Source organism: Corvus brachyrhynchos, unplaced genomic scaffold (assembly GCF_000691975.1).
Source record: "Corvus brachyrhynchos isolate BGI_N302 unplaced genomic scaffold, ASM69197v1 scaffold162, whole genome shotgun sequence".
NCBI classification, from domain to species: domain Eukaryota; kingdom Metazoa; phylum Chordata; class Aves; order Passeriformes; family Corvidae; genus Corvus; species Corvus brachyrhynchos.
The window spans coordinates 2,667,381-2,678,779 of NW_008236696.1; the positions used below are offsets into that span (position 1 = coordinate 2,667,381).

Genomic DNA, 11,399 nt, shown 5'->3' on the forward strand with positions numbered 1-11,399 from the left:
GGGAAAAGGTACCAGTTAGAAAACACTCAAATACAATTTATTTTAATGATAGCAAAATGTTTCACATACCCTCCAGCAATAACCCCCAAAAGATCAATCTTCACAGCCTTTACTTCAGTAGTTCCTTGCTCCAGGGCTGTTCTCAAAGCCAATTCAATTCTTCCCACGAGCTGTCTTCCCTTCAATGATCCCTTTCCCTCCCCATGCTTAAAACATACGACGGTCGTGTTTCTGTCAATCCCTGCCTGACCTGCTGACGAAACGTCAGAAACCGTCTCTTATCAGATCTGTCCACAAGCCACCCAAACCATTACAAGATTTTTCTCCCAGTAAAGGCTGGGATCAAAGCCAATCACATTGTCAGCATGAACTGGGACGTGGAGGAAGTCAATGCGAGATGGGACGTCTCAAACTGAGGCACAGCTCACCATCACGAGCGATAAATGAAAACAGAAGGCCTTTCTCCTCTGGGAGCCATTTATTTTCCTAAGACATGAAGCCTGATTTTAAATTGTTCTGAGTCACAGTCAGATCCACACTTCAATGCATGCAAGATGATTAATATCGGTTGAGAACAAGGCATTATTTTGAGCTTCAGAAAACCCAGCAATGTGAGGAAACTAGACCTGGAAACACCCAAGAAAGGGATAGATCTGGTTATAGTTTAATTTCTTGCCTACAGCCAGTCCTAAAGAGGTTTCCTTACTCCTGTGTATATCAAAATCCCAGTAAGAGTTTGCTGTGTAGCTCAAACACCACCTCAACACCCTGATCTGGGCATCCTCCCCACTGAGCACAGCAGCTGGAGCTGCTGCCCTGCCTGGCACCAACGAGGAGTCCACCAGCTTCTGACCCCAGCAGAGTTATAGATTTAAACCCTCTGAGGCCCCAAATCCAGGCAGCAAGGAGAACAGCTCTGTCTAGGTGTTCCTAAAATCCTCACCGTGGCATCACTAGAAAGACAATCCTGGTCATGTTTCTAATGCAAAGGATTGCTCTGGTCGACCCAAGTTGCTGCTAAATTTCACACAGAAAAGCCCAAGTGCAGGACAAACTGCAGCTGAAGAACACCACTACAAGGACTTCACGTACAAGACTGATGGGAGTCCAGGAATTTTAATTGCACCACACATTATATTTCCGTACTATTTAAATAATTATTTGCGTATAATTTATTTCAATTATTTTCGTGCCTTTCATAGAAGTCAGGGTATTTTATTAAAAGGCAAAATAAATACTATTTCACACAAAGCAATTTTACAGGAACCTTGCAGTGAATTAATTTCAAGTCAATATAATGAACTGCAAAATAAAAACTGCTCCATAAATAATGAAGTCCCTCAGTCTTCCCATGCCACCCCATTCCAGTAATCATACTGGTTCACCAAATACTGCAGTAATTTCCACCATTCAGATTAAACAGAATGCACCCATTTCATTCACACACACAAATGCCCACAGAACACTAGAGCAGACATCCAGCTGGCAGGGCAGTCAGAAAGTCACCAAGTTTTCAGGTCTGTTTTGACAATATTAAAAATGTTACAATTTCTCCACCTCAAAATACACATTGTAAAAATGTATTAGGGGAAAAAAAAAAAAAAAAGAGTCCAAGCTAAAATGATCCAGGGATCAAAAAAAAAAAAGTCTTGCCCTGCTCCTCCTGAGCTGTTTCACAAGTGGTTTTTGTTATAAAATTTCTAACAATAGCCTTAAAGGAAATCATCATACTAATAGTAGCATCAGAACATAGAAATTGGTGGATGTTCCACAGAGAATCTGGTTTGGTGTCAGACTTGGATAAAGCTGAATGGGTTTGGGGAACTGGTTGGTAAACTGGAAGTGGATGAAGAATGGGTTTTTATTGAGGAAAGCCAACACTGGAGGGGGAAGAGACAGGTCTTGAGGTAACATTACTACCATCAAAACCAATTTCACCCAGGCAATAAGAAGGGGTTTGAGTGGAAAACAGCACAGCATTATTTTATAGATATTTTGCTAAACAAACAAAAAAATCCTGAATACAAATTCACGAGATGAGAGATAGGTGGAGGTCAACAAAATAACTTGCAAATTTCAGTAAGTAAATACAGCAGAAAAACATCCAGCAGTCTACCTTAAAGTATTTTAAAACAAAAAACCAAACAAAATAAAACAGAAAAATTCTATTAAACCAGTCTGAAATATACCTGATGCAATTTCTAAGTTTCTCCTTATTTCAACCAAGTTTGTTATAATAAAGAGAAATACTGGCATATATTTGTGGAACTACATTTTGTGGCACTTGCACCTTCTATTCTCACTCCAATAAATAAAACCAGTGATCCTGCAAGAACACACACTTTTCACACAGCAGACACAATTACCTCGTTTAGGCCACGAGTGACCAATTTTGAGAGATTCTTGTCTATGTTTCCTATGAAAACAGATTCGAGACATTCTTCAATATACTGGGATTTTGTTTGTTCATGTTTAACATGCAATAAATGACTCGTTTACTTTTGGATTTAAATCTAGACTATGACTCTGCTCCTTAGCAGCTTAGAACTACAATGCACAAAAAGAGGCTTTGCTTTTTTTTCATTTTCAGGATTTTATTGAGACACATCCGCTGTTTAAAAATAAATAAATAAATAACCAGTTGAACAAAAAAAGGCCACCTAAAAACCCCAAGTCCCACTTTATCATAAGCATTGGTGATCTTTCAAGGCCAAACCCTGCAGGTGTGTGAGGAGGAGACAAAAACCATCTAAAATTTGGGCATCCCCCTACAACTATCCCAACAACACAGCAAGCTCCCCACTGTTGGGATAACACTTGGTCTGCAGATGAAGCTCTCACTTCCACCAGCCCAACATTCATTCACCACCTCAATAAAAGTGTAATTAATGGCCTGATGCAAGGCTTTTCCTAGTTATACCTAGTCTATCCTGCTTTTCAACAAGCACAAGGAGATAAAAATCCTAAAACACAGAATATTGTTATACAACTACGTCCTTGTGAAAATACATTCCAAAAAGTCTTCCATCATTCTACTGCCACTGCTCATTTCATTTGCCTTGCTCTTAGCCCTCACTCCACTACTTTCTTTCCTAGTTCTGAGATTTATTAACTTGAAAAAACGTGAATTCAGTGTTTCTACTACAGCAATGCTCAGCAGATGTCTCACATCTCTATTTATACAACTCTAGAACTGGTAATAAACATGATTTTCCTATTGCCACACTACATTTTTAAATGAGACATCATTCCTTGTCTCTGTTTACCAAGAGTTACGTTGGCCACAACGAAGTCCTTCTCCCACATTATTACAGCACATAACAAGGATCTGGACAGCTGAGTGGAAACTTGTCTCTATACATGAAGGAATCCTTAATGGCTAAGGATTGGCATCCTCCTCCCTGTGCCTGCAGACAGCAGGGATCCTCAGAGGTGTGCAGGAAGGTATCTGAGGGGAGGGAGATGCCTGGGAAGGCATCAGGCATAAACACCCAGACTTTCAGAGCTTATTTCCACCCAGATCCCAACCACAGTGACTTTCACAGGGCTGTGCCAAAGACATTTGTCCAAGACCGAGCGTGTGGTTCCTAGATGACGTCAGATGTCTGGGCAGTCAGCCAGCTTCCTATGGAAGTGATTTCAATATTGCTGAACTTCAATCTAATTGTATTTATCATATGATTACTTATGTAAGGAGCCAGCAGTTTGTATAGGTAACCCGTATTCTTGAATCTAATACAATAAAGTGCATTTTGAAAATACAAAGAAAGAGATAGATTGAGCTAACCAGAAATCATATTAAAGTTTCATGCCTTCCTTTAAAGCCACTTACTCCAGAAAGGAACAGATGTTAGCCAAGACAAATACCATCCCTGCTCAACTGGGACTTGGAAAGCCTGATGCAAAGTACAGTATTTTCTCACCTGCAAATTTACAATTGTTCCATACCTATTATTATACACTAAATGTAAAATCTTGCCCCTTCTACTCATGCTTCATAGCAGGTTCTCACTGCTTTGCACAAAGTTTATGTTTATTTATTCCCTTTGTGACCTTTCTCTTACAATTTTTCTGTAACACACAAAAATCTTCATCCAACCCACCAAAAAGCCAAACAAATTTGAAGAAAGTTATGCCACATTCTGAAATGACCGTTCCTCCTCCCGGACAATTAACAGCAGTAATTCCATGCACACTTTGCTCTCTCTGTATCCCTTCCCTACCACACAATTTTTTTCACTGAAGTTCTACCTGCACACAATAAGGCACAACTGAGCCCCAGAACACTGATGGGTCCCTGTCCCACAGGCAACAGGCAGTGCCACGTCAGGTGGCCGTGTCCTGTAACACACTCGTGACCCTAAATCAGTTGATTGTTAACAGAAAGAACAAGGAAGCTGGTGAAGTTCCCACCACATTAAAGCAGGGCACTGAACTCAGACATTCATGGAATCAGTGATCCAAAGAGAAGAGCAAGAAACAGAATTAATGCTACTTCTCCTCTTCCAGTCCTCAAAAAGGAAATACACCTTTACAACACCCCAGTTCAGATTTCAGATACTTGCAGGGTGTTTCCAAGGTCTTTGCTGTCCTTTCTGATCATCCCTCTCTCCTAAATAACAGCTCAGAAGTTCAGTGACAAACAACAACAGAAGAACAGCAGAAAAGGCTCTGTCCTTCAGCAGTGATTTCAAGATTCACCATGTCTCTGAAGGACTGTGATAACCACGAGCAGATTCCCTCTCTGTTCACTGCAGATCTCAAAAGTTTTCTATGGAAATCTCACATTTGTTTCCATAAATTAAATTTGGATTGTTCTCTAAAAATATAAATAGGAAACACAATATTAAAAAAAAAAAAACCAAAAACCTACACACACAAATTTTCCTCTGTGGCACTTTTTTGGACAGGATGTATTTGCAGCAGTGTTAATCACTCATCACTATGAAGTGTACAGTGCAAAAAGCATGTGCGAAGTGTTTGAAAGCATTCTGAAATTTTGGAGAAAAATGTTTGTTAAAAATGTTTTGTCATAATTTGTTAGGTATGTCACAATGTTAGGTAACATTGATGTATTTTTTTTCAAAGCTTGTTCTGCTATCTTTACACTTTTGCCTGCATAACAATTAATGGGTCTTTGTCATTTATCGCTTTTTAATACTACACACAACCTCTCCACAGCAAGTGGTTCACCAGCCTGAACAGTCTATTAGAAATGCAAAAACTAAGGTTGCCTATGTCAGATTTATGTTTTACAGAATAGCCCTACCACCATTAAGAAAAACCCCAAACCAACAAAACAAATCCAAAACAAAACCAACCCAAAAATATCCCCTGCTGACACAAAGATCACATCTTTGCCAAACTTCAAGCACATGTTCTCAAACAGGAAACAAAGCTTTCCAAGAAAAAATTTTAATAGGTAAAAAAAACCAAAACCAAACCAAAAACAACTGAGTAGTTTTTCTTGTTACTGTTATCACAAAAGCTGACCTATTCCAGCTAATTTGGCAAGAAAAGGAAGCCTACTCAATACAAACCTCATCATGCAATGTTTTGGCCTACTTATAAAAAATTATTTGTGATCCAATTTCCTAATCTGAGTTGTTTTTACAAAGCTTTTCCCCACTGCAACCACATTTCCACTGGGATCTTAACCAGAAGTGATCACATCAACAACTGAATTTCTGCAAGGGCCATGACCCCACTTGCAGCTTCCTTCGTCCATCCTGAGCCACCACCTCCGTGATGGAGGCAGAGGGATAGACAACCCTACCCACAGGGAAAAAAAGTATTTTCAAGTTTTGTCATGGATTTTGTTAAGATTAGGCCCAAAACAAAGCCCCAGACCAAAGCAAACCGCCCCAAAAAATTAGGAATCAAGATCTACAATTCCAGATTGGTTTCCACCTATGCAAAACACAAGCTGTGACAAGCCTTATTTTAGAAAATTCTACCACAAACCACCACCTTCGCTGATTGAGCCCATGTTCAGTTGTTGCAGTTATTTTGGTGTTACCAGTGTGTGTGCACGGAGCAGCTCACACATACATTTACTGTCTGACTCTTCTGGTAAATCAGCGTAAGTATCTCTACGTAGTAGAGCCATCTTTTCTAATAAGTATCAATAAATAGGGCTGCAGAGCATTCCACAAGACAACAATAGGATAGCAGATCCAAATGCCACTCTTTTACAACAGTTCTTGGCTAAATAAGAAGTTAAGAAGAACACACAATGGATACAGCTTAATCCTCAGCCACCTCACAACAGACACACAAAGGACACTTCCCAGGTAAACACAGAACAGGAAGCATTTCAAAAATTGTCCAGTTTGGTTTATAACTGGCTTTTTTTAAGACACATTCTGCTTTTGACTTCGGGTATTTTGGGACCAAATACAGAGGGGGAGAATAAAAAAAAAAGCCATTTTTAGCAATTTATAACTACACAGCCACACTCTTTTTAAGAGCAGGCCCAAGGCTGTGTGCACAGATCTAACTCTGCTTTCTCCACACATACATTATGCAATGCAATGTGATAAATATGTAACCATGGAGGCACACACTGTGTTGCAAACAGGACACAGAGCTCCTCGGTGACCCGGGAGAAGGCAGGCTACACCATGTTCTAGCTGTGATTCCCTCCCCCCATTTCTTTTTCATAATGGTCCAGCACTTGTTCTGCAGCCTTTTTATATCATCTCCTCTCTGAGGTATGTAAATAATTTAGTCAACAGCAATGCATTATGCAATTTATTTTCAGCCAACAGCACAGCTCTCGTTAGGTGCAATTCATGGGAAGCAGCAGTTAATTATGGTAATTCATCTGCAGACCTAGGTGAGCAATTTCACTGTTATTCTGCTATCCTACTTAATATGCATGTGATGTATAAGAGCAGTTAAATGGCAACTTTCAGGCTGACATCCCAAACCCTGATTCCATAACAAGCCTTGAACCTGGGCTTAAGGCAGAGCTACAGTAAACAGGGCTTCTGGGAGGCGAAGGAGTCGATTTACACAAAACAACTTGCAAGCTCAGGGTTTAAGGTAGTCTAGTGAATAGACCTCTACCAGATCCTAGAAATAATTCTATGCTATTGTATTGCACTATTTGTGGAATGGTATGTGATCGTATAATTAGAGATCATATAGTACATTCACACAAAGAATACTTTAGGGCTTGCCGGGGAGGGGGGAGGGGAGCTCTTTTTTAAAAGAAAATTACATTATCTGGAAATTCAGAGCTAATCTCAACAACTCAGAAATGCTACCAGAGAGCTTTTTCCTCAAAAACTTTAGAAAAAAAAAAATTTCAGGTCTGATTTCTGCCTGAGGAAGAAATTGCTCCAAACAAAACTAGCTGAGGTTTGGAATCATTAAGATGTTAAAAGCCTAAATAAAGTATTTAGGAAAATACACTGAAATATGTGCAAATATTTAGAACAATAATAATAATAATTTCTAAACTGTAGCTCTATGATTGCAATGACAGGGAGGCAAAGACAGCATTTGGTTCAGAAGCAACACTGCAAGAAGTGTTTTCAACAGGTGTAGGAAGAATACCATGGGTTTGGTGGCTAAATCTGAGGAGAGAATGAAGGGCAGGTCCCAGGGAGGGTGGCAGCTTCCTGGAGAAGGTCACTTGCTTGAGCACAGCCTATTTAACTCCTGTGTTCAGGGGAAGGCTCCAACCTCTTCTCCTGCTGACCCCGTCCAGAGGCGATCCCGACTGTCCTCCCCGTGTCCTTCCCTTGGGGTGACAACCTCACCCGGCCTCCACACCCGCCTCTCGCAGCCTTGAGAGGAGAGCCCTTGACCTTGGGGCTCCTCTCCACTGCACCTCACCTCCACCCTTGTGCAGCCTGTCTGCAGACTTCACAATCCGGTTGCTAAATGACCCAGCTTGCGTAACTTCCAAGAGCACAGAGCTACCGAAGGGCAGCCTTCTGCCAAATCCCTGCCCTCCCTGGGGAAGCACATTAAATCCTGCAAAAATCACTGAAGCTCCACTCACTTTGGAGAACAGGTGCCCAGCTGAGAAAGGTTTGCGTGTGCAGTGCTGGTCTTCAGCCACAAACCAAGCCTGGAAACCTGAAAACCCCTCCTTGATTAAAAGATTGAAGCCGCAAAAACTTTAAGAGAGTCACTGCTTTAATGACAGAAAGCACAGAATTCTAACGTGAGCATCCTGAAGGTCTCAGTGGAGCACAGGTCCAAGAAGTACAGACAGACAGACAGTTTTAATTTAACCTTACATGCTTTGATACAGCCACAGGACTAAAGCATTAGTGGTCTCTAGTTTGTTTATGACTGACTACATATGCTAGAATGTGCTCTGCCAAAACTCATTGCTAAAACAAAAACCAGCGTTCAAACGGCACAAAACTTCATAAACCAAATAAACAACACATGGCAAATATTTAAGGCTTCCAAGCAAAGGCTACTTCCATAAACTCCAACATTTAAACTGGCAACAAAATATTTCAGACACCGAAAATAATGACTAGCTAAAAAAGCCCCGTCATCCTCATCATTTCAAATGGTTCATTTTTCTGTTCTCCTGAAACATGCAGGGCAGTCAAGTTATAACTAAGCAAATATACATATCCCTTCCTATTTAAAACAAACAAAAAAAAATTGGAAACATTAAATTTAAATCTTTCTGCTTAACCCAGGACTAGAAAACTGTCAGCGCTGAAAATTAGTTTCACAGAGCCTTAATGCATCTGAAAATGGCTTATTTGCTACACATAACAAGCAAATTCTGAAATAAAGGGAAACCCTTTCCCTCAACATGCACACTAATATTTTTCTTTTCTGAAGGTTGGATTACTTCCAGAGAACCTGAATTGACTTCAACGGAGCAATAATATATTTCTTAGGAAGAACATGTAAACTGCCTCAGATCACAAAAAAATGGTTCAACCAAGAAAGGGCTTCACTCAGCTCTCCTAAATATACCCAAGAATCACACTTAAAAGTGGTATTTTTTTAAACAATTAGGGCTTGACTACACCAACAGCTATATCAGCTGATACATAGATATGTATTACACTAAAAAAGGAATAAGACACTTTCTTTCTGGAGTCATTCCAAAAAAAATGTGAGTATACTGCAAATTCCCACTTTTAACTTCAAGCCACGCTGCCAGAGCGTGTAAATATATTTTTGCAAAGTTTAAGGTATTTAATAAAGTGCTAGCAGGACTTTCTTTTTAAATTAACCAGAGGATACTTCTCAGGGTAGAGTATGGTGAAAATAAGTCACCATACAGAAGTACAATTTATTACAGCCAAATGTATACAACTGCAAGGACTACTCCCAAACTGAAGAGATTTCCCAGAATTAAAACACTTCCTAAAATTCCATTTTTTCAGCAGATGAAAAAATGTCCAAACAAAATACGAAAATAAGGTAATTTAGCAGCAGATGTCTGCTCATCAGCATCACAAGCACAGCTGTGACAGCCAGGACCAAGATGTGCTTTAGGAGACACCTATATGGACAGGGAAAATGCTCACCAGAAACCTAGTCCTCAGACCAGGAAAACACCACTGGCTCCAAGTAAAGGGCATAAAAAAAGATTTTCATAAAAGCTTGTAAATTAGTTTATAGTTAAACTTATAAACAAGAATCGTTTAGGAAGTTATAAAGAAGACTCGCCCAAATGAAATTATATGCACGTGAAAAAGATTTATGTCTATTTTATGTATGGATGAACCCAAACAGTCAGTACAAGCCTGTATGCACAGACTGGCTGAGCTATCAGCTGGCCCACTGCACTGTGTGGAGATTCTGTCTGATAGCAAAGCTGAGATAAGAAGTTCACAGCCCACCCTTACCTAACCCAGACACGTTCACCCCTATGGTTCAGTCACAACCTTCACGGTAGCAACGCTGCTGTTTGTGGAGTCAGGCTGTAAACTGGTGCAGCAAAATTACCTGGACTTTAATCTCCTCCCCCACCAAAACAGCTGTTGGGTTTAACACATCCCTCCAGAGATGATGTTTTTAGGACCAATAAACCTATATCAAGCAGGGCAGAGGACTCAATATACCACACTACAGGACAGAAACTTTTTTGTGCCTCTGCTCCATCAAGAACAGCGTCAGCTCAAGGGTCCCACCGCTCCCTTTCCCACCTCCACTGCTGGGACAAGTGGCTGTTTGTGTAGCTCTTCTCCAAAACCCATTCCTGAAGTGGCTCCACCAAGAAATTTCAGCCTTTCCTCACTCGCAAAATGCTGCCGGGGTCCAGAAAAAGTGCAGGCATCTTTAAACTTCATATAAGGTTGCATTTCCACCTTACTAAGGACACAAACATGCCTAACTTTATGGACCGTGTAGCCTAATTTCAACACATCCTAGCCACTAGTAGAAAATATTTCCAATGTGAAAAACCATGTTCTGTCCAACAGAAAACTAAAAGACACACACAAAACCTATAAACAAAAAAAGGAGCACTTGCTTAAACCAAAAACTCCAAGTAAGCAGAGACTGAAAAATTAAACAAAAGCCAATTTACGCTGCTACACAGCCTTTCACCAGAAGATCTCAGGGCACTGAACTGGTCTGAAAAAGCTCCTGTTAAGTATTAAATCACTGGTGCATGGGTAAATTTGTTAATCCATTTGCTAAGGTCACACAGTGGCAGAAATAACAGATAATCCAGACACCAGCTTTCTGTCCTAATCATTATGTGGACAGAAAATCTTCAGTGATGTAAACGAAAAACAAAGTAAACACAGTTATCTGTTACATACACATATATTAGGTCAACTCAGAAAAGCAAAATTGTGGGTGTGGGGAGTGGAGGTGTGTCTCTGGGGATCTACCACAGACCTAGACAGGCCTGTGGAAAGGTATAGAGAGAATTTGTAATCAGAAAGTAATTCCATAATTCCCTCTGTCAAGCAGTTCCTATGAAGGGACTGCATAAACGAAGTGCAGTCATGCTCAAAAAAAAGTCTGAAAACTTTGAGCAGTAACCCACAGAATATATTCCATTGCTGTATTACACCCACATTAGGATGCCAAAAGTTTGCCATTCATTCTGTATCAAAATCAAAGCAGTATTTTACAGACTGCCTGCAAGCCACCCAAACTGGGGAAGTTTTCTAATACCAGGGAGCAGATGGACACACAGCTGACACTGTCGACACGCAATCAAGATCGCTACAAGAATTGCTACCAGCTTGAACGTTTCTACCACCTTTCATGCCATTGCATATGAAAGCATCTTGGTAATATCTACTGTGGAGCTCTGACAATTCAAGATCATTTTGTTGAACAGTTCTGTATAGGTATAAAACACACTGCAAGGACTAGTTTCCAAAGAGGAAAAAGCAAGACTACAAGCTGATTAAAAAAAAAAAAAAAAAAAAAAAAAAAAAAAACAA

At 40.2% G+C, this 11,399-nt stretch overlaps 1 protein-coding gene across 4 annotated transcripts in view; it reads right to left on the reverse strand.

Annotated features, from left to right (window-relative positions):
- TBL1XR1 (transducin beta like 1 X-linked receptor 1) overlaps window positions 1-11,399 on the reverse strand; it is a 106,917-nt gene that overhangs the window by 86,152 nt on the left and 9,366 nt on the right. The gene's annotated exons all lie outside the window — the stretch shown is intronic.